Here is a 21,563-nt window from a genome sequence, read left to right as displayed (position 1 = left end):
CGAAGATTCTGGTTAGGAGATCTAAGAGATATTCATTCTAGCATATTTCATGTAGAACAGAAGTGTTTGTCAGGCACGCGTTCATAAGGGAGAAGGATGATGAGCGTCACACATAATCATCACCTTCATCACGTTCTTGGGTGCGAATGGATATCTTAGAAGCGAAATAAGATGAATTGAATAGAAAATAGTAGTACTTTCATTAATCTTTGAGGAACAGCAGAGCTCCACACCTTAATCTATGGAGTGCAGAAACTCTACCGTATGAAAATACATAAGTGAAGGTCCAGGCATGGCCGAGATGGCCAGCCCCCTGAAGCGTGATCAAAGGATCATAAGGTAATCGAAAGATGGTCTAAAAGACGTCTAATACAATAGTAAGAGGTCCTATTTATAATAAACTAGCTACTAGGGTTTACATGAGTAAGTAATTGATGCATAAATCCACTTCCGGGGCCCACTTGGTGTGTGTTTGGGCTGAGCTTAAGTGTAGCATGTGCAGAGGCCATTTGTGGAGTTGAACGCCAGTTTCTGTGCCAGTTTGGGCGTTCAACTCTGGTTTTGGATCCTTTTCTGGCGCTGGACGCCAGATTTGGGTAGAAAGCTGGCGTTGAACGCCAGTTTACGTCGTCTATTCTTGGCCAAAGTATGAACTATTATACATTGCTGGAAAGCCCTGGATGTCTACTTTCCAACTCAATTGGAAGCGCGCCATTTCGAGTTCTGTAGCTCCCGAAAATCCACTTTGAGTGTAGGGAGGTCAGAATCCAACAGCATCAGCAGTCCTTTTTCAACCTCTGAATCTGATTTTTGCTCAAGTCCCTCAATTTCAGCCAGAAAATACCTGAAATCACAGAAAAACACACAACTCATAGTAAAGTCCAGAAATGTGAATTTAACATAAAAACTAATGAAAACATCCCTAAAAGTAACTAGATCCTACTAAAAACATACTAAAAACAATGTCAAAAAGCGTATAAATTATCCGCTCATCAACTTCGCATTAATTCATGAGGAGCAGCAGAGCTCCACACCTTAATCTATAAGTTGTAGAAACTTTACCGTTGAAAATACATAAGTGATGAAGGTCCAGGCATGGCCGTGAGGCCAGCCTCCAAAACGTGATCAATGATCAAAAGTGTGTATTCGGCCAAGGGGGTAAGAAGTGGTGTTAATGTGTGAAAATGAGGTAGTGTTGAGGGGTTTATATAGGGGTTGTGGGAGGGTTAGGTTTTGTGTATTAGGGTTGGGTTTGGGAGGGAAAGGATTTTAAATTTGGAGGTAGGTGGGGTTTTTGGGGAAGTGTTTTGGATGTGATTGGTGAGGGGAATTTGGGGAAGAGTGTTATGAAAGGGTGTGCATAGGAGAGAAGAAGAGGTGGGGTAGGTGGAGATCCTGTGGGGTCCACAGATTCTGAGGGGTCAAGGACTTAGCATCCCTGCTCCTTTAAGGCGTGCAAAACACCCTTAGATTACACTTCTGGCGTTAAACGCCAGGTTGCTGCTTGTTTCTGGCATTTAACGCCAGTTTGGTGCTTGTTTCTGGCGTTAAACGCTAGCTTGATGCTTCTTACTAGCGTTTAAACGCTTGTGAGTTCTTCCTCCTGGGTGAGCTATTTTTAATGCTTTTTTTCATTTTGTTTTTGATATTTCAGTTGTTTTTGTGACTTCACATGATCATCATCCTAAATAAAACATAAAATAACAATGGAAAATATATAGATATAATTAAATAACATTAGGTTGCCTCCCAATAAGTGCTTCTTTAATGTCAATAGCTTGACAGTGAGCTCTCATGGAGCCTCACAGATAATTAGAGCAGGGTTGGAGCCTCTCAACACCAAACTTAGAGTTTGGTTATGGCCTCCCAACACCAAACTTAGAGTTTGAATGTGGGGGTTTTGTTTGACTCTATATTGAGAGAAGCTTTTCATGCTTCCTCTGCATGGTTACAGAAGGAGAACCTTGAGTCTTGAATAAAAGGTAGTCCTCATTCGAATGAAGGACCACCTCTCCTCTGTTAACATCAAACACAGCTTTTGCTGTAGCTAGGAAGGGTCTGCCAAGGATGATGGATTCATTCTCATGCTTCGCAGTGTCTAGGATTATGAAATCAGCAATGATGTAAAGGTCTTCAACCTTCACTAACACATCCTCTACTAATCCATAAGCCTTTTTCATTGATTTATCTGCCATCTCTAGTGAGATTCTTGCAGCTTGTACCTCAAAGATTCCCAGTTTCTCTATTACAGAGAGTGGCATGAGGTTTATCCCTGACCCCAGGTCACACAGAGCCTTCTCAAAGGTCATGGTGCCTATGGTACAAGGTATAAAGAATTTTCCAGGATCCGGTTTCTTCTGAGGTAATGTCTCCCTCATTAATGCACTCAGTTCATGGGAAAACATAGAGGGTTCATCCACCCAAGTTTCAGTACCAAACAACTTGGCATTCAGCTTCATGATTGCTCCTAGATATTTAGCAACATGCTCTTCAATGGTATCTTCATCCTCTTCAGAGGAAGAATATTCATCAGAGCTCATGAATGGCAGAAGGAAGTTCAATGGAATCTCTATGGTCTCTGTATGAGCCTCAGATTCAATGAAAACTCCTTTCTGTCCAGAGGACGTCCCATGAGACTTTTCTCACTGGGACTCATGACCTCCTCACTCTCTCCAGGTTCGTCCATGTTGGTCATGGTTATGGCCTTGCACTCTCTCTTGGGATTTTCTTCTGTATTGCTTGGGAGAGTACTGAGAGGAGTTTCAGTAATTTTCTTACTCAGCTGACCCACTTGTGCCTCCAAATTTCTAATGGAGGACCTTGTTTTATTCATGAAACTTAGTGTGGTCTTAGATAGATCAGAGACTATGGTTGCCAGGCCAGAATGGCTCTGTTCAGAATTTTCTATCTGTTGCTGAGAAGATGATGGAAAAGGCTTGCTATTGCTAAACCTATTTCTTCCACCATTATTATTGAAGCCTTGTTGAGGCTTCGTTTGGTCCTTCCATGAGAGATTTGGGTAATATCTCCATGAAGGATTATAGGTGTTTCCATAGGGTTTTCCCATGTAATTCACCTCTGCCATTGCAGGATTCTTAGGATCATAAGCTTCTTCTTCAGAAGATGCTTCTTTAGTACTGTTGGATGCAGCTTGTAATCCATTCAGACTCTAAGAAATCATATTGACTTGCTGAGTCAATATTTTGTTCTGAGCCAATATGGTATTCAGAGTTTCAATTTCAAGAATTCCCTTCTTCTGAGGCGTCCCATTGTTCACAGGATTCCTCTCAGAGGTGTACATGAACTGGTTATTTGCAACCATTACAATGGGTTCCTGAGCTTCTGCAGGGGTTTTCAGATGAAGAGATCCTCCTGCAGAATGGTCCAATGACATTTTTGACAACTCAGACAGACCATCAAAGAATATATATATGATACTCCATTCTGGAAGCATGTCATTAGGACACCTTTTGATCAGTTGCATATATCTTTCCCAAGCTTCATAGAGGGATTCTCCTTCCTTCTGTCTGAAGGTTTGGATTTCCACTCTAAGCTTGCTCAACATTTGAGGTGGAAAAAATTTTGCCAGAAAAGCACTGACCAGCTTATCCCATGAGTTCAGGCTATCCTTAGGTTGTGAATCCAACCATGTTCTAGCTCTGTCTCTTACAACAAAAGGGAAAAGCATAAGCCTGTAGACCTCTGGATCAACTCTATTGGTCTTAACAGTGTCACAGATTTGCAAAAATTTAGCTAAAAACTGATGAGGATCTTCCATTGGAAGTCCATGAAACTTGCAATTCTACTGCATTAGAGAAACTAATTGAGGCTTAAGCTCAAAGTTGTTTGCTCCAATTGCAGGAATTGAGATGCTTCTTCCACAGAAGTCAGAAGAGGGTGTAATGAAGTCACCAAGCATCTTGCTTGCATTGTTGGCATTGTTATTGGGTTCGGCCATGTCTCTTTCTTTTTCGAAAATTTCTGTCAGGTCCTCTCCAGAGGGTTGTGCTTTAGCTTCTCTTAGTTTTCTCTTAAGAGTCCTTTCAGGTTCAGGATCAGCTTCAACAAGAATATTCTTATCCTTGTTCCTGCTCATATGAAAAAGAAGAGAACAGAAAATATGGAATCCTCTATGTCACAGTATAGAGATTCCTTTATATGAGTAGAAGAAGAGAAGAATAGAAGAAGGAGAAGGGAAAAATTTGAACACAGAGAAGAAGAGGGGGTTCGAATTTTGAGTGGAAGAGGAGTGTTAGTAGATAAATAAATAAATAGAAAGAGATGAGAGGGGGAAAAATTCAAAAATTAAATAAAATAAAATAAAAATATTTTTGTTTTTATTTTAAATATTGGTTATAATTCGAAAATTAAAAAGAGAAATAAAATTAAATTAAATCATAATTTAAAACAATTAGTTAATTAAAAGGAATTTTGAAAAAGTGGGGAGGAGTTTTCGAAAATTAGAGAGAGAAAATTAGTTAGGTGGTTTTGAAAAAGATATGATTGAAATAGAAAATTTTAAAATCAAACAAAAAGTCAGGTAGTTAATTGAAAAAGATTTGAAAATCAATTTGGAAAAGATAAGAAGTTAGAAAAGATTTTGAAAATTAAATTTTGAAAAAGATATGATTGAAATTTATTTTGAAAAATATTTGAAAAAGAAATTTAAAAAGATTTGATTTTTGAAATTAAAGTTGATTACTTGCCTAACATGAAACTGAAATATATGATTTTAGAATTTAATGATTGAACCTTTCTTAATGAGCAAGTAACAACTTGAGATTTTTGAATCAATCATATCAAATGTTAGCATTAATTTCAAAAATTATGAAATAAAAATAAGAAATAGATTTTGAGAATCAAATTTTAAAATTTTCGAAAATATGAAAGAAAAAATAAAAAAGATTTGATTTTTGAAAAAGGTTTTGAAAAGATAGGATTTCTAAATTGAAAATTTGACTTGACTCATAAGAATCAATTAAATTTTAAAACTTTATGACTAAATCAATTCAAATTTTCGAAATTTATGAGTGAAATAAGGGAAAGATATTTTTAACGTTAAGGGGGAGGGAGAGAAGCCAACGTTAGTGACACTCAACATTGTCACTAACGTTGGCCTATGGTGCTAAGTACCACGTTAACTCCCACGTTAACTTGGTTAACGTGGGAACTAACGTAGAGGATGAAGAGTTGTCGACAACGTTAGTGACACTCAACATTGTCACTAACGTTGAAGCAACCACACAACCCCCAAGAGTCACGTTAACTTCCACGTTAACTTGGTTAACGTGGAAGCTAACGATGAGAAATGAAGGATGAGCCAACGTTAGTGACACTCAATATTGTCACTAACGTTGGGATGGCTAAAAGATGGCCACGTTAGAAGCCACGTTAACCTAGTTAACGTGGACTCTAACGTGAGACCTAGGGGCACATTGGAACGTTAGTGACAATGTTGAATGTCACTAACGTTCTCGAAGGATGGCAAAGGCCACGTTAGAAGCCACGTTAACTTAGTTAACGTGAGCTTTAACGTGAAGCAAGAAGGGGCACACTAGAACGTTAGTGACAATGTTGAGTGTCACTAACGTTCTCGAAGGTTGACAAGGCAACGTTAAAAGCCACGTTAACCTAGTTAACGTGGGTTTTAACGTAAGGCAAAAGGGGTGCATTGGAACGTTAGTGACAATGTTAAGTGTCACTAACGTTCCCGAACTTGGACTTTCACTAAATGATTAACACTCCTTACGCCCTGAGCTTAAGTCTCTGTCCACTCCGCACTTTTTCTCTGCAAGCAAAGCCAAGCCCAAATAAAGAAAGGAACTGCTTCAAACTCAAGATCCAAAGGCTCAAGACTTGAAGAGTGAACTAGAAGCTGAGAAGAGTAGTATATATAGGAGTAGCTTTGAATTGTAAAAGAGTTCTGGAGGCTGAAGAACCACTCTCTGTATTTTACTTTCTTTTCAATTTCTAGTTTTATGATGTATTCTCCATCTTTGTTTTCATTTTCAAGAGCTATGAACAACTAAACCCCTTTCATTGGGTTAGGGAGCTCTGTTGTAATTTGATGGATCAATACTAATTTTCATTGTTCTTCTTCTATCTTTCCTCTTGATTTTACTTGAAAGCTTTCGATCTTCATCCAACTGAGTAGTTATCTTGGAAGAGAAGCTATTCAAACTTGGATCTCTTTTGAACCTTGGAAGAGGAATGAAGAGATCAAGCTAGAAATGCTTTCTCATGCTGGACCAAATTGGGTTTGGATGGGTATGTGACTGTAACCCTCTCAATACTTGGTTTGGGAAATGCATGTGGTATAATCAGTGACCACACTCCATCTCTTCTCATGAGCAATTGACCAAGGAATTGGCTATTGATCAAGATTTGAGAGATTGAATTGCAAGGAATTGCAATTCAATCACTTAAGATTGCCAAGGAGATCAATGAGTGCATTGATTTAGGAAGAGATGAAAATGAACTTGATTCGGAGAATTGCAACATCTCCTAAGCCCAATGAACTCCCCATCTCTAATCTTACCCATTCTCTTTAATTTCTGCGATTTACTTTTATGAGCAAATCCCCCATTCCCATTTATAATTCTGCAATTTATTTTCAGTCATTTACTTCCAGTCCTTTAATTCTAGCATTTACTTTTCTGTTATTTACATTCCTGCCATTTTATTTTCTGCAACTCTCAACCCAATTTCTGGATTCGGTCAACTAGAACATTCTTCTAATTAAAGTTGCTTGATCAATCAATCCCTGTGGGATTCGACCTCACTCTATTGTGAATTTTTACTTGACGACAACTTCGGTACACTTGCCGAAGGAAGATTTGTTGAGAGACAAGTTTTCCCCGCATCAAGTTTATGGCGCTGTTGCCGGGGATTAATTGTGCATCAACAATGATTAGATTGGAAGATCACTAGATTGAGCATTTTTATTTTGTGAATTTCATTTTTCTGTTTGAGTGATTTACTTTTTATTTTAGCTTAACTTCTTCCCTTCTCCCTCTACCCGTTTATTTTTCTTTGTTATTTTCAATTCTGTTTGCTAACCCACTAACTGTTTGATATATTGCATCACCCACAACTAATAATAACTCTGACACAAATACTGTCTGCACCTATTTTCTTTGCTTGTACTTGTTGGTTGTATGACAGGGAGAAGAAGCGGGGCTTCAACTTCCTTTGATTCTGAACCAGAGAGAACCTTCCTTAGACTAAGGAGGGAGGCAAAACAAAAATGAGTAGTTGGTGCTGAAGAAGAGGAGGAACAGTTTGAGGAATACTTTGAACCAAACATGGAAGAAAACATGGAAAATCATCATGAAGAAGAGACTCACAACCATGGCAGAGGAGGTGGAGCAACTCATGCTGGGGAGGATAGAAGAGTTTTGGGCTCTTACATTAATCCAAACCCAGGCAATTGTGGAAGTAGCATCTAAAAGCCAACAATCCATGCCAACAACTTTGAACTTAAACCACAGCTCATCACCCTTGTTCAGAACAACTGTTCGTTTGGAGGAGGTGTTCAAGAAGATCCCAACCAACATTTGACCACCTTCCTGAGAATATGTGACACAGTGAAATCTAATGGTGTTCATCCTGACGCCTATAGATTGCTCTTATTTCCCTTCTCACTCAGAGACAAGGCAGCTAAGTGGCTGGAATCCTTCCCAAGGGAGAGCTTGACAACTTGGGAGGATGTGGTGAACAAAATTTTAGCAAGATTCTACCCTCCTCAACGAATCAATAGGCTGAGAGCTGAGGTTCAAACTTTCAGGCAACAGGATGGTGAGACTCTGTATGAAGCATGGGAGAGGTTCAAAGACTTAACAAGGAGGTGTCCACCTGACATGTTCAACGAATGGGTCCAGCTGCACATTTTCTATGAAGGGCTCTCTTATGAGTCAAAGAAGGCAGTAGACCATTCATCTGGAGGGTCCTTGAACAAGAAGAAGACCATTGAAGAAGCCATAGATGTTATTGAAACAGTAGCAGAAAACGACTACTTCTATGCTTCCGAAAGAGGGAACACAAGAGGAGTGATGGAGCTAAACAATGTAGACGCTCTGTTGGCCCAAAACAAGCTCATTACCCAGCAGCTGGCTGACCTCACCAAGAAGATGGAGATGAACCAAGTAGCAGCAATCTCCACTTCATCAACAACACAAGAAGGAGTAAACCAAGAAGCAGAAGGGAGTCAGGAGCAAGCCAACTACATTGGGAATTCACCAAGGAAAAACTATGATCCATACTCCAAGACTTACAACCCTGGATGGAGAAACCACCCGAACTTTGGGTGGGGAAGTGAGCAAGATCAAATCCAAGACCAGAGACGTTACAACTCCAACGACAATGCAGCTCACCAACAATTCACCCAGAGGACATCTCAACACCCCCACAACAACACTTCTCCACATACTTATCAAAACCAAAACAGCACATCTGCTCCAAACCACTCATCAATTGATGACAGGCTCTCTAAGATTGAAGCCTTACTTGAAGGAATATGCCAAGAGATTCAAGAAAATAAGGTGTCCAAAGAGGAGGTGCGAGCCAATATTAAGAACCAGGGAGAAACCATTAGGAAGATGGAATTCCAGGTGGGATATTTAGCTGAGAAGATTCCCAAACCTACTGATAGCTTCCCAAGTGACACTGAGAAAAACCCCAAGGGAGAAGCAAAGAAAGTAAGATGGGAAGATTGCAAAATGGTCACTACAAGTGATCAAGAGATTGAAGACAAGCAAGGCAAAATGTGCAAACAACCTGAGACAACTCAACAAAGGAGGAGGATAGAGATCACAAAGAACCAGAAATCTCACAACAAGAGCTGCTGAAGCTCTATGCACCATTCCCTCAACTGCTCAATGGTGCTGTGGGAAAAAGAATATACTCAAGGTTCCTAGACTTGTTTGCATCTCTGCATGTGAACATACCATTCATCAAGGCAATTCAACAAATGCCTGCATTCATCAAGTATATGAAGGAACTTCTTCCCAGGAAAAGCTCACTCAAGGGAGGGCAGACTATAGTGATGAACAAGGAATGTAGTGCCCTTATTCAACCTGAGTTGCCTACAAAAAGAAGAGACCCATAAAGTTTTTATATCCCTTGTGCCATAGGTGAAAATATGTTCGATAGAGCACTATGCGATTTAGAGGCTAGCATCAACTTACTGCCCTTATCCCTGGTGAAGAGGCTGCAGATCAATGAGATAATGCCTACAGATGTCATTATCAGACTGGCTGACAAAACTCAAAAGCAAGCAATAGGAGTGGTGGAAAATGTGTTGCTAAAGGTTGGGAAGTACTTTCTCCCAACAGACTTTGTCATTCTGGACATGGAAGAAAGTCACACTCACCTAATCATATTGGGAAGACCATTTCTAGCTACGGCCAGAGCACTTATCGATGTAGAGAAAGGGGAGCTAATATTGAGAATCCATGATGAACGACTCAGCTTCAATGTTTTCAAACTCTCACAAGAAACAGATCAAGAGGACAAGGAACTAAGCACAAATGATAATGAGACACTGAAGGAGGAAACAAACACTGAAGCACAGCCAGTTCGATCTGAGACCCCCTTAACTGACAAACAAGGAAAACAACAATTGCCATAGCTCAAGGAAAAGTTGGAGGAACCCAAACCTCTAGAGGCAGGTGAAGACAGCATCACAACTCCTTGGAGAAAAGAGGTCACCAAGGGGAAGGCAACCTCAAAAGAAATAAAGAAAAAGGTACCAAGGAGATGGAGGAACAAGAAGATCCCTACGGAAGACTTCTCTCCAGGGGATAGAGTTGTCTCAGCCTACTTCCCAGATATTCCCCCTAATCTCCCTACTGTGCCATCTCAATTACCCAAGGTCTTCACTATCAACAGAGTTCTTTCCCTGGAACATGTGGAGATCATTGATCCAACCAATGGATACAAGTCCACAGCAAGAGGGGAAGACTTTAAGCACTACCAACCACCGTGATGAAAGAAAAACGTCAAGCTAGTGACGCTAAAGAAGCGCTTCATGGTAGGCAACCCATGTTTTATATGCTTTCAGATGATAATGAATAAGTCAATCTTTATGAGCTTCAATCCAAACTTAACAAACAATTGGTGAAAATCTTCTTATGCAGAATATAGTGAGGAACAAGTTTGGTGTTCAAAGCAAACCAAGTTGCATGCTAGTCTTGGGAGCTTTGAACACAAAACTTTCATCACAGTGCTTCAAACTAAGTTTGGTGTCACCCCATGGTGCCACCAAAATGCATATAAGGAACCACCAATAGTTAGTTAGTTAGTTGGAATTCATAAATAAACAATCAAATCCTTTCTTTCATTTTATTCTAGCCGTAGAGTTTAATTTTTTTTATGATATTAATTTCCTTAATTCAAATCTTTATAGGAAAGGAAAAGACGTATGAAAAGGGATTGATTAGACAATTAAATGGGGGAAATTTCGCCACTTAATGAAGAGCACTACACACATGTCTCAAGAGGGAATGCATGGAGAAACGCTGCCATGCAACATTGGAGAAAGAAGACCCTTGAAGACCGAACCAATCACTCTCATTAAGTGATGATCCTTGTCTTTCCTTCATACACAACCCCATCCGTCCATTTAGTAAACATTCATGCAATCCACACCATTCATTCACTCATAATTTTCTTATATAAGTGAACCTTAGTGCATGCTCACTCCTCACTTTCAAATCCCCACTCTCCACACTTCTATTGGCACATTAAACCCTTCATCACACATTGCTTTAACCAACCCACTCTTCATCTATCCAAAGCCTCAAACCCCCTCAAACAACAACTCAAGTCATGGCGTCATCAAGCTCAAAGAGGCAAAAGAGGAAGGAACCTATGATGAGTACTCCTTTTGATGACAAAAGATTCAAGACTACCTTTCATGAGCATGAATTTGAGCGGATAAGTGCCAGAAGGATATTTCCAGAATTAATCTTCCAAATCAATGCCAATGAATCACCACAGATTTGGAGAAAAATCGAACAGAGGGGGTGGCAATTGCTCACCAGTCCAGAGGAGAAGATCAATGGAAACCTCATCAAAGAATTCTATGCAAATACAGTTAGAGAGGATAAGACCAAAGCCCCAACCTTCAAAAGCTATGTGAGAGGAAGGGAGGTGGACTTCAGCCCAAGTGCCATAACAAGAGCTCTTCACTTGAAATCACCTCATTTTGATGAGGAGAGTTATCAGGAAAGGATAAGTAGAAGCCCCGATAAGGATGAGCTTTCAGAGATAGCATCAGATATCTGTGTCATAGCCGCTGACTAGGAGAGGTATTCAGATGGGAGACCAAAATTCATAAAAAGGGGAGACCTTCACCCTGAAGCTAAAGGGTGGTTTGAGCTTGTAAGGAGGTCCATTCTACCAGCTGCTAATAATTCAGAGGTCAACATCAATCGAGCCACTATGGTACAATGCTTAGTACAAGGTGGGGAAATCAAAGTGCATGAGCTCATTGCCGAAGGGATTCAAGAGTCAGCTGAGAAAGCTGACTCAGGTGCCAGACTTTGGTACCCCAGCACCATTCTCCGCTTGTGCAACAAGGCCAAGGTAATATTTGAGGACAGCAGCCCAGACTGGGTGAACCCAGGGAGGCCAGTCACACTCGAGCGAATGGTCTATACCACACCGGCTCAGCAACTAAGAAGGCCACAAATAGGAAGGCAAAGGGCCCAGGAAGGAGCTCATCAAGAAGAATACCATCAGGAAGAATATCAACAAGAAGAGCATCATGACCCAGCCAACTTGAATATGACTCACCTTCTAAGAGCCATTGAAGATTTAGGACAGAGACATATGGAAGGACAAGAGCAAATACTGAACCGGCTGAGTCAACAAGAAGCATGGCAAAAATAACAAATGGAGCAGCAGCAGGAACAATACTTCCAGCTCACTCAAGCCATCAACCAAGTGAATGAGAAGCAAGAGATTCAAGAGAAGCACTTGCAAGAGCTCAACCAGCGGCAGATAGCCCAAATGAAAACTTTCAATGAGTTCAGTGTACTCAATGAAGGAAGGCAACTACATAGGGAGGAGTTCTATGTAAACACTCAAGCCGAGTTGAACTACATGACCACTAATATGCATCATCTACACTATGCCATCCCCACATATGATGAGGTCCAAAAAGAATTTGTAGAACAAGAAGAGAGGAAAGTGAAACAGCAAAAGGAGACACTCAAGAAGAAGATGGAAGATAGTGGTTTCTGGAAGAAGCTGCTTGGAAAAGGCAAAGGAAGTGGGAGCACAAGCACTCAAGAGAGACACAATGAAGACAAGCAAGGAGGGGAGCACGGGCATCCACATGAATGAAAGGTGGTGGAGTTCCTTTTAGTCCATTGTTTTATATGCTTTAAATAAGGAAGATCTTGTATGAAATAGAACCTGCTTCCATGTTATGTTTAAAATTTTTAAAATTCTGTCTTTTAAGTTTTCCTTCTGAATAGGTCCATGATTTCTGGTTTAAATGTCACTGCATCATTCCCTTATTTACTTGTAAGCTTGTCCCTTTTTATCAAATGAAGAAGAGAATGTTTATGTTTTTAAAAGACCAGAGTAGGGTTCATATTGTGGAAGTGCATTCATGAATCTTTGGGGTAGTCATAAGTTAGCTAAGTTAGTTCAACCACAAGGCTAGGAGGACAACTATCTACCCTGAAAACTTGACTTTGGATATACTCATGAGACTAAGATAATAACAAGATCCTAAGAAAAGAAAAGGGAAAGAACAATGGAAGTGAAAAACAAAAGAAAAAGAGTAAGCAGCAAGGCTAGGCATCAATGGTTTTAATCTTGAGGCAAGTGTCTGTGGTGCTCCTGTGTGAGGGATCTACTTGGATGAATAAGCTCTTAGGGGTGCTTTATCACTTGGTAACTTGGGTTAACTAACCCGGGATTATCAGCTGAAAATCCACTATCAAGAGTAACCCTCACTACAAAGCATTTAGTAACCCAAAGAGGTGCTAGACACCAAGGTCTCAAGAAAAGAAAATAAATAAACTATATGCCTGTGGTGTGTATGTATGGGGCAGAGACTTGAGGGAGTAAGTCCTTGGGGGTGCTTCAACACCTAACACCTTGAACCAACTGGTTCGGGAGTGTTGGCTGAAAGCTTATCTTAAAGAGTTGCCCCCTTACAGAGCACTTAGCCTAAAAAACACAAATAACCCTTGAAATAACAATAAAAGGATCAATGAATAAAAGTCTCATGAGATATAAACAAAGTAAGTGTTTAGGGACATGATAAAAGTCTGAAAGCCAGTAATGGAATGAACCGAAGTTGCTATGCATGAAACCACCATAAAATCAGTAATATGACTTCCACAAGGATGACTCATTCCTCTGGATATTCCATTCATCATTCTCTTGTTCCAGTACTTGCTTAGGGACAAGCAAGCTTTAAGTTTGGTGTTGTGATGCCAGGGCATCTTGGCCAGTTTCACTGGCCTTTTCTTTACTGTTTTTAGGTTAGTTTCATGCATTTCTTTAGGAAATAAGTTAGTTTTGGGTAAATATTCACTTATGCCTTGACTCAAGCATACATTGTGCATTTTACATGATTTCATGAGGATTTTGCATAAGTTTAGTGACAAATATTATGTTGCATTATTCATGACTTGGACTAGAGCTTTGATGCACTTTGTTGCTTGATTTCAGGACCAAAAAGAAGCAAGAAAAAGGGAGGTAACTTGCAAGATTAATGAGAAAAGTGATTGCCAATAACACTCTCAAAAAGCCATCAATGCCCACGTTAGAGAGTCACGTTAACCAAGTTAACATGAACTCTAACGTGGAGAAAAGAAGTTGAGCCAACGTTAGTGACACTCAACATTGTCACTAACGTTGGCAATTACTTATAAGTGGCCACGTTAGAAGCCATGTTAACCTAGTTAACGTGGCCTCTAACGTTAAGGGGGAGGGAGAGAAGCCAACGTTAGTGACACTCAACATTGTCACTAACGTTGGCCTATGGTGCTAAGTACCACGTTAACTCCCACGTTAACTTGGTTAACATGGGAACTAACGTAGAAGATGAAGAGTTGTCGACAACGTTAGTGACACTCAACATTGTTACTAATGTTGAAGCAACCACACAACCCCCAAGAGTCACGTTAACTTCCACGTTAACTTGGTTAACGTGGAAGCTAACGATGAGAAATGAAGGATGAGCCAACGTTAGTGACACTCAACATTGTCACTAACGTTGGGATGGCTAAAAGATGGCCACGTTAGAAGCCACGTTAACCTAGTTAACGTGGACTCTAACGTGAGACCTAGGGGCACATTGGAACGTTAGTGACAATGTTGAATGTCACTAAAGTTCTCGAAGGATGGCAAAGGCCACGTTAGAAGCCACGTTAACCTAGTTAACGTGAGCTTTAACGTGAAGCAAGAAGGGGCACACTGGAACGTTAGTGACAATGTTGAGTGTCACTAACGTTCTAGAAGGTTGACAAGGCAACGTTAAAAGCCACGTTAACCTAGTTAACGTGGGTTTTAACGTAAGGCAAAAGGGGTGCATTGGAACGTTAGTGACAATGTTAAGTGTCACTAACGTTCCCGAACTTGGACTTTCACTAAATGATTAACACTCCTTACGCCCTGAGCTTAAGTCTCTGCCCACTCCGCACTTTCTCTCTGCAAGCAAAGCCAAGCCCAAATAAAGAAAGGAACTGCTTCAAACTCAAGATCCAAAGGCCCAAGACTTGAAGAGTGAACTAGAAGCTGAGAAGAGTAGTATATATAGGAGTAGCTTTGAATTGTAAAAGAGTTCTGGAGGCTGAAGAACCACTCTCTGTATTTTACTTTCTTTGCAATTTCTAGTTTTATGATGTATTCTCCATCTTTGTTTTCATTTTCAAGAGCTATGAACAACTAAACCCCTTTCATTGGGTTAGGGAACTCTGTTGTAATTTGATGGATCAATACTAATTTTCATTGTTCTTCTTCTATCTTTCCTCTTGATTTTACTTGAAAGCTTTCGATCTTCATCCAACTGAGTAGTTATCTTGGAAGAGAAGCTATTCAAACTTGGATCTCTTTTGAACCTTGGAAGAGGAATGAAGAGATCAAGCTAGAAATGCTTTCTCATGCTGGACCAAATTGGGTTTGGATGGGTATGTGACTGTAACCCTCTCAATACTTGGTTTGGGAAATGCATGTGGTATAATCAGTGACCACACTTCATCTCTTCTCATGAGCAATTGACCAAGGAATTGGCTATTGATCAAGATTTGAGAGATTGAATTGCAAGGAATTGCAATTCAATCACTTAAGATTGCCAAGGAGATCAATGAGTGCATTGATTGAGGAAGAGATGAAAATGAACTTGATTCGGAGAATTGCAACATCTCCTAAGCCCAATGAACTCCCCATCTCTAATCTTACCCATTCTCTTTAATTTCTGCGATTTACTTTTATGAGCAAATCCCCCATTCCCATTTATAATTCTACAATTTATTTTCAGTCATTTACTTCCAGTCTTTTAATTCTAGCATTTACTTTTCTGTTATTTACATTCCTGCCATTTTATTTTCTGCAACTCTCAACCCAATTTCTGGATTCGCTCAACTAGAACATTCTTCTAATTAAAGTTGCTTGATCAATCAATCCCTGTGTGATTCGACCTCACTCTATTGTGAGTTTTTACTTGACGACAACTTCGGTACACTTGCCGAAGGAAGATTTGTTGAGAGACAAGTTTTCCCCGCATCACCTTCTCAAAGGTCATGGTGCCTATGGTACAAGGTATGAAGAATTTTCTGGGATCCGGTTTCTTCTGAGGTAATGTCTCCCTCATTAATGCTCTCAGTTCATTGGTAAACAACTTGGCATTCAACTTCATGATTGCTCCTAGATATTTAACAACATGCTCCTCAATGGTATCTTCATCCTCTTTAAAGGAAGAATATTCATCGGAGCTCATGAATGGCAGAAGGAAGTTCAATGGAATCTCTATGGTCTCTGTATGAGCCTCAGATTCATGTGGTTCCACAAAGGGGAACTCCTTTCTGTCTAGAGGACTGATGCCAAGGCATCTTAGGCTAGTTTCACTAGTATTTTTCTGTTAATTTTAGTGGTTTTATGCATTTTCTTGAGCTTAAAGTAACCAAGAATGGTTAAAAGAATAACAAAGCAATGAACCATCCAAACAATATGATTTTGATGCAAATTCCATGAGTTTTAGTTATATTACTTGAATGCTATGAATGGAAGATTTCTCATGAAATTTTGCAAGACTTTGATGCATTTGTTTGGATGATTTCAGGGAAGAAGAGGCTAAGCAAGGAAGCAACAAAATCAATAAAGGAAGCTTGAATATCACATGTGGAGTTTAAGTTCCAGTTTAAGCCTAAACTGGAGCTTAAACGCCAGAATCATGAAGGCTAAGAAATGCTGGAATTGAAGTTTAACCTCCAGTTTAACCTTAAACTGGAGGTTAAACGCCAGAATGGAAGTCTCACCAAAGAAGCATGTCCACGTTTAACCTCCAGTTTGACCTTAAACTGGAGGTTAAACGCCAGAAATGGGAAGTGCACCAGGGAGCCATTTCCACGTTTAAGCTCCAGTTTGACCTTAAACTGGAGCTTAAACGTGTTCGACCAAGTTTTCTCCTCCAGGGTTGCTTTCTCCATTTCCACGTTTAAGCTCCAGTTTAACCTTAAACTGGAGCTTAAACGTGTTCGACACCTCCAGGGCTACCCTTCTAAGCTTCCACGTTTAACCTCCAGTTTAACCTTAAACTGGAGGTTAAACGTGTTCGACCTCCAAGATGCCTCCTTCTATTTCCACGTTTAACCTCCAGTTTAACCTTAAACTGGAGGTTAAACGTGTTCGACCTCCAGGGCTGCCCTTCCTATCTCCACGTTTAAGCTTCAGTTTAACCTTAAACTGAAGCTTAAACGTGTTCGACTACATGACTCTCCAGGGCTGCCTTCTTCCTATCTCCACGTTTAAGCTTCAGTTTAACCTTAAACTGAAGCTTAAACGTGTTCGACTACATGACTCTCCAGGGCTGCCTTCTTCCATTTCCACGTTTAAGCTTCAGTTTAACCTTAAACTGAAGCTTAAACGTGCTTCTACAAAAAGGCCTCACTGGAAGTGTCTGGCGTTTAAGCTGCAGTTTAAGCTTAAACTGCAACTTAAACGCCACTCTTGGAAAAGGTTTCTGGGCCAAAAATATTGCGGTTTAAGTTAGTCTTTGAGCACAAACATTAACTTAAACTTACTCTGGTATGAAACCCAATTGAATATCATGGTTTATGGGATTGGGCCTGAAGGATTGATGAGTTTGAAATCTCAATTTATTGAGTCATGTGTCATTATTTGATTATCACTAAGTTGGCTCAATGAATGTTACAGAATTTGGATCAACAGCCTCATCAAGATTATGGATCATAAACCCAAGGCAAAAGGAAAGCAGGGAGAGGCCTCAAAGCCCAAGAAACACAACAGAAGCTCAATATAGAAAGTGTATAAATAGGATAGAATTTAAGTTAGGGAGGACTTTTACCTTCACTTTTAGCTAGTTTTCATATCTTTGTAATTGAATTCAGAGCTATGACTCACTAAACCCCCTTTCATTGGGTTAGGGAGCTCTATTGTAATTCAATGAATCAATAATAGTTTATCTTCTTCTTCAATCTTTTCTCTTGAATTTTGTTAGAAAGCTTCTCGATCTAATTCCATTGGGTAGTTGTCTTGGGAAAAAAACTACCAATAATTGGAATCCTTCGGAACCTTGGGAAAGGAATGGAGGATTCATGCTAGAGAAGCTTTCTCACAGTGAATTGGATTGGGGTTTGGATGGATATTGTGACATGTAATCCTACCAAATTGTGGTTCATGAAACTGTGTGGTATAATCAGTGATCGAGCATCATCTCTTCTTATGAACATTTAAACCAAGGGATTGGGAATTTGTTTGTTTTTAGAGAGAATTGGTGAGCCAAGGGATTGGGATCCAATCATATAAGATTGCCAAGCAAAATTCAATGAACGCATTGGTTGAGGAAGAGATAAACATGTTTTGATTCGGAGATCTCAATATCTCCTATAACCCAATGAATTCCCCATTTCTGATTTCCACTTTCTCTTTACATTCTGCAAGTATATTCATGCAATGACCCCCATTCCCTTTTAATTTCAGCAAATTAGCTTCTGCTCTTTAATTCATGCAATTTAAGATTCTGCCATTTCAATTTCTTGTCATTTACTTTTCCCGCCAATTTTACATTCCGCAATTCTCATCTAAATCTTGATTCCGCTCAACTAGAACACACTTCTAATCTGAATTGCTCATTCAACCAATCCTTGTGGGATTCGACCTCACTCTATTGTGAGTTTTTACTTGACGATAACCGATGCACTTGCCGGAAGGAATTTCGCCGATCGTGCAATTTCCTAAATCGTAGCATAACTAGTTTATGCGCATCAAGTTTATGGCGCCGTTGCCGGGGATTGGTTTTCGATTGACAATTCTCCAATTGGAAGCTAACTAGATTGAGTAATTTCTCTTGCTTTGTTAATTCTGTTCAAGTTACTTGTTGAATTTTAATTTCTGAACTCGGTTACATGCTTTCTTTCTTTATGCCTTTAAATTCAAGCAACTAACTCACTGACTCACTAACTGTTTGAATTAATTCCTCAATTGCTCTAACCATACTCTTCCATTAACCAAGAGTATTTCACTTGTTTGTGCCTGTGCTGTGTTCTTGTATGACAGGTAGGAGAGGAGAGACATCAACTCCTCCATATACCGAACCAGAGAGGACCCTTCATAGACTGAGAAGGGAAGCAAGAGGGAAGCGAGTAGTGGGAGAAGAGGAATCTGAAGGAGAATCTGAGGACAATTTTGAGGAAGCTCTAGATCTCAACATGGATAGAGAAGTTCACAACCATGAGAGAGCTGATGGAAACAATGCCATTCCTGAGAGGAGGGTTCTTAGTTCATACATAAACCCAACCTCTGGGAATTGTGGTAGCAGCATCCAGAAACCACCCATTCAGGCCAACAATTTTGAGCTCAAACCACAGCTAATATCACTTGTGGAGAATCATTGTTCATTTGGTGGAAGTGCTAATGAAGACCCAAACCAACATCTCACCAAATTCCTGAGAATTTGCGACACTGTGAAGTCCAATGGAGTCCAGGAAGATGCCTATAAACTGCTTTTGTTCCCATTTTCACTTAGGGACAAAGCAGCTAAGTGGCTGGAATCATTCCCAAGGGGGAGTCTAACAACATGGGATGAGGTGGAAAGCAAGTTTCTGGCACGTTTCTACCCCTCACAAAAGGTCAATAGGCTTCGATCTGAGGTTCAGACTTTTAGACAACAAGATGGTGAAACTCTCTACGAGGCATGGGAGAGATTCAAGGATTTGACAAGGAAATGCCCACCAGACATGTTCCATGATTGGGTGCAATTGCATATTTTCTATGATGGACTCTCTTATGAATCAAGGAAGGCTATAGACCATTCATCAGGAGGTTCATTGAACAGGAAAAAGACTGTGGAAGAGGCCATTGAAGTGATTGAGACAGTGGCTGAGAATGAGTACTACTATGCATCAGAAAGGCACAACACTAAGGGAGTCATGGAGCTGAACCATGTTGATACAATTCTAGCCCAAAACAAGGTGTTTGCCAAGCAACTAGCAGAGCTTACCAGGCAATTAGAAACAAAGCAAGTGGCTGCAATACACACACAAGATCAAGAGGAAGTAAGCATTGAAGGAGGTGATTGGGAAGAGGCCAACTATGTGGGAAACCAACAAAGGCAATCATATGATCCACATTCCAACACTTACAACCCAGGATGGAAAAATCACCCAAACTTTGGGTGGGGGAACCAACAAACCCAACCACAAAACCACAAACCTTACAACCACAACCAACATAACAATTCCACATACCAAAACTCCAACCAAAGATCATACCAAGCCACACAAAACACTTACCCCCAACCATCATATCATGGCCAAAATAATCAACCTACCCAACTTAATCCGAACCAACAATTTCAAGATCAATTAAACCGGATAGAAGGAATGATGGCAACCATGAGTCAAGACATAACCGAATTGAAAAGCTTCAGGGATGATGTGAGAGCTACCTTAAGAAACCATGGTGAAAAACTCAAGAGGATGGAGTCTCAAGTAGGAGAGCTATCTCAACAGGCCGTCAAATCAACTGCAGTGTTCCCTAGTGACACAGAAAAGAATCCTAAAGGGGAACAAAAGAGAGTGAGATGGGATTACAATTTCGAATCCGTTATTATATGTTTGCTCTAGTTTTTGTTGTTTTTGATGTTGAAACGGTTTTTCTTTATCCCTGGGCAATAGGTTTTGATATATTGGGGATATCCGTATTTATAGAAGCTTTAATTTTCGTGCTTATCCTAATTGTTGGTTCAGTTTATGATGCAAGGCCATCACCATATTGAAGGAAGTTTCAGAAGAAGAAGGAATCAGGCCCTCAGAGCAGGAGCCAGAAATCTTGAAGGAAGGTGTGGAAGAAGTTAAGCAGGAAAGTGGAACTAAGCAAGCCAAGGAACTGCAAAAAGGCATGCTGGAAATATACCAACCAAAAGCACCATTTCCTCAGAGGTTAGGAGGAGGTGAAAAAGGGAAAACCTATTCAAGGTTTTTAGAGACATTTAACTCTCTCCATGTCAATATTCCCTTTCTTGAGATTCTCCATCAAATGCCTACACACATCAAGTATTTAAAGGAATTGTTAAGCAAGAAAAGAGTTTTGAAGGGAGGACAAACGGTAACAATGAACAAAGAATGCAGTGCTCTCATCAAGAAGGACACACTCTCTAAGAAAACGGACCCAGGAAGTTTTCATATCCCTTGCATCATAGGGGAAACAAAAATTGACAAAGGATTCTGTGATCTAGGAGCTAGCATAAATGTGATGCCTCTAACTCTTATGAAGAGGCTACAACTGAATGAGGTGAGATCCACTGATGTAATCATACAACTGGCTGACAAAACTCAGAAGCAAGCTGAAGGGGTAGTTGAAAATGTGCTGGTGAAAGTGGGGGATTATTACTTCCCCACAGACTTTGTCATTGTGGACATGGAGGAAAGCTACTTACACCCTATCATTCTGGGCAGACCATTTCTAGCCACTACTAGAGCGCTCATAGATGTAGAACAAGGAGAGCTAATTCTGAGAATACATGATGAACAGCTCATTTTCAAAGTTTTCAAACCTGCATCTGAGCCTGAACCAGAACCTGAAAAGCCTAAGGATGATAGTAGCCATCTGTGTTTGGAGGAAAGTAATCCAGCAGCTGAAACTCTAAAACAGTCCTTGGAAGGCAAACAAGAGTTGCAAGAGTTAAAGCCACAAGAATCAGTGGAAACAGATCAGAAGGATCCTCCTGACATAAGGGTCAATGAAGAAATCCTCAAGAGAAAGGGAAGAGTGATAGGGAGATTGCCAAGAGGGTGGAGAAACAAGAAAATTCCCACTGAAGGTTTTTCTCCGGGAGATAACGTGATATCAAGTCATTATCT

General features: G+C 40.1%; 3 non-coding genes across 3 annotated transcripts; 1 reads left to right on the top strand and 2 right to left on the bottom strand.

The window, feature by feature from the left end:
* Positions 1-3,448: 3,448 nt before the first annotated feature.
* On the top strand, positions 3,449-3,556 carry LOC148580308 (small nucleolar RNA R71). Its single transcript, XR_015896906.1, has one exon. It is a non-coding gene; the product is annotated as a small nucleolar RNA R71 (small nucleolar RNA).
* Positions 3,557-7,757: 4,201 nt separating this feature from the next.
* Positions 7,758-7,861, bottom strand: LOC148580307 (small nucleolar RNA R71). Its single transcript, XR_015898421.1, has one exon. It is a non-coding gene; the product is annotated as a small nucleolar RNA R71 (small nucleolar RNA).
* Positions 7,862-19,337: 11,476 nt separating this feature from the next.
* LOC148580306 (small nucleolar RNA R71) lies at positions 19,338-19,441 on the bottom strand. The gene has a single exon (XR_015895681.1). It is a non-coding gene; the product is annotated as a small nucleolar RNA R71 (small nucleolar RNA).
* Positions 19,442-21,563: the final 2,122 nt, after the last annotated feature.

This window comes from Arachis ipaensis, chromosome B10, assembly GCF_059453495.1.
Source record: "Arachis ipaensis isolate K30076 ecotype BB chromosome B10, ASM5945349v1, whole genome shotgun sequence".
Lineage (NCBI taxonomy): Eukaryota > Viridiplantae > Streptophyta > Magnoliopsida > Fabales > Fabaceae > Arachis > Arachis ipaensis.
This window is presented reverse-complemented; position numbering and strand designations above follow the sequence as displayed.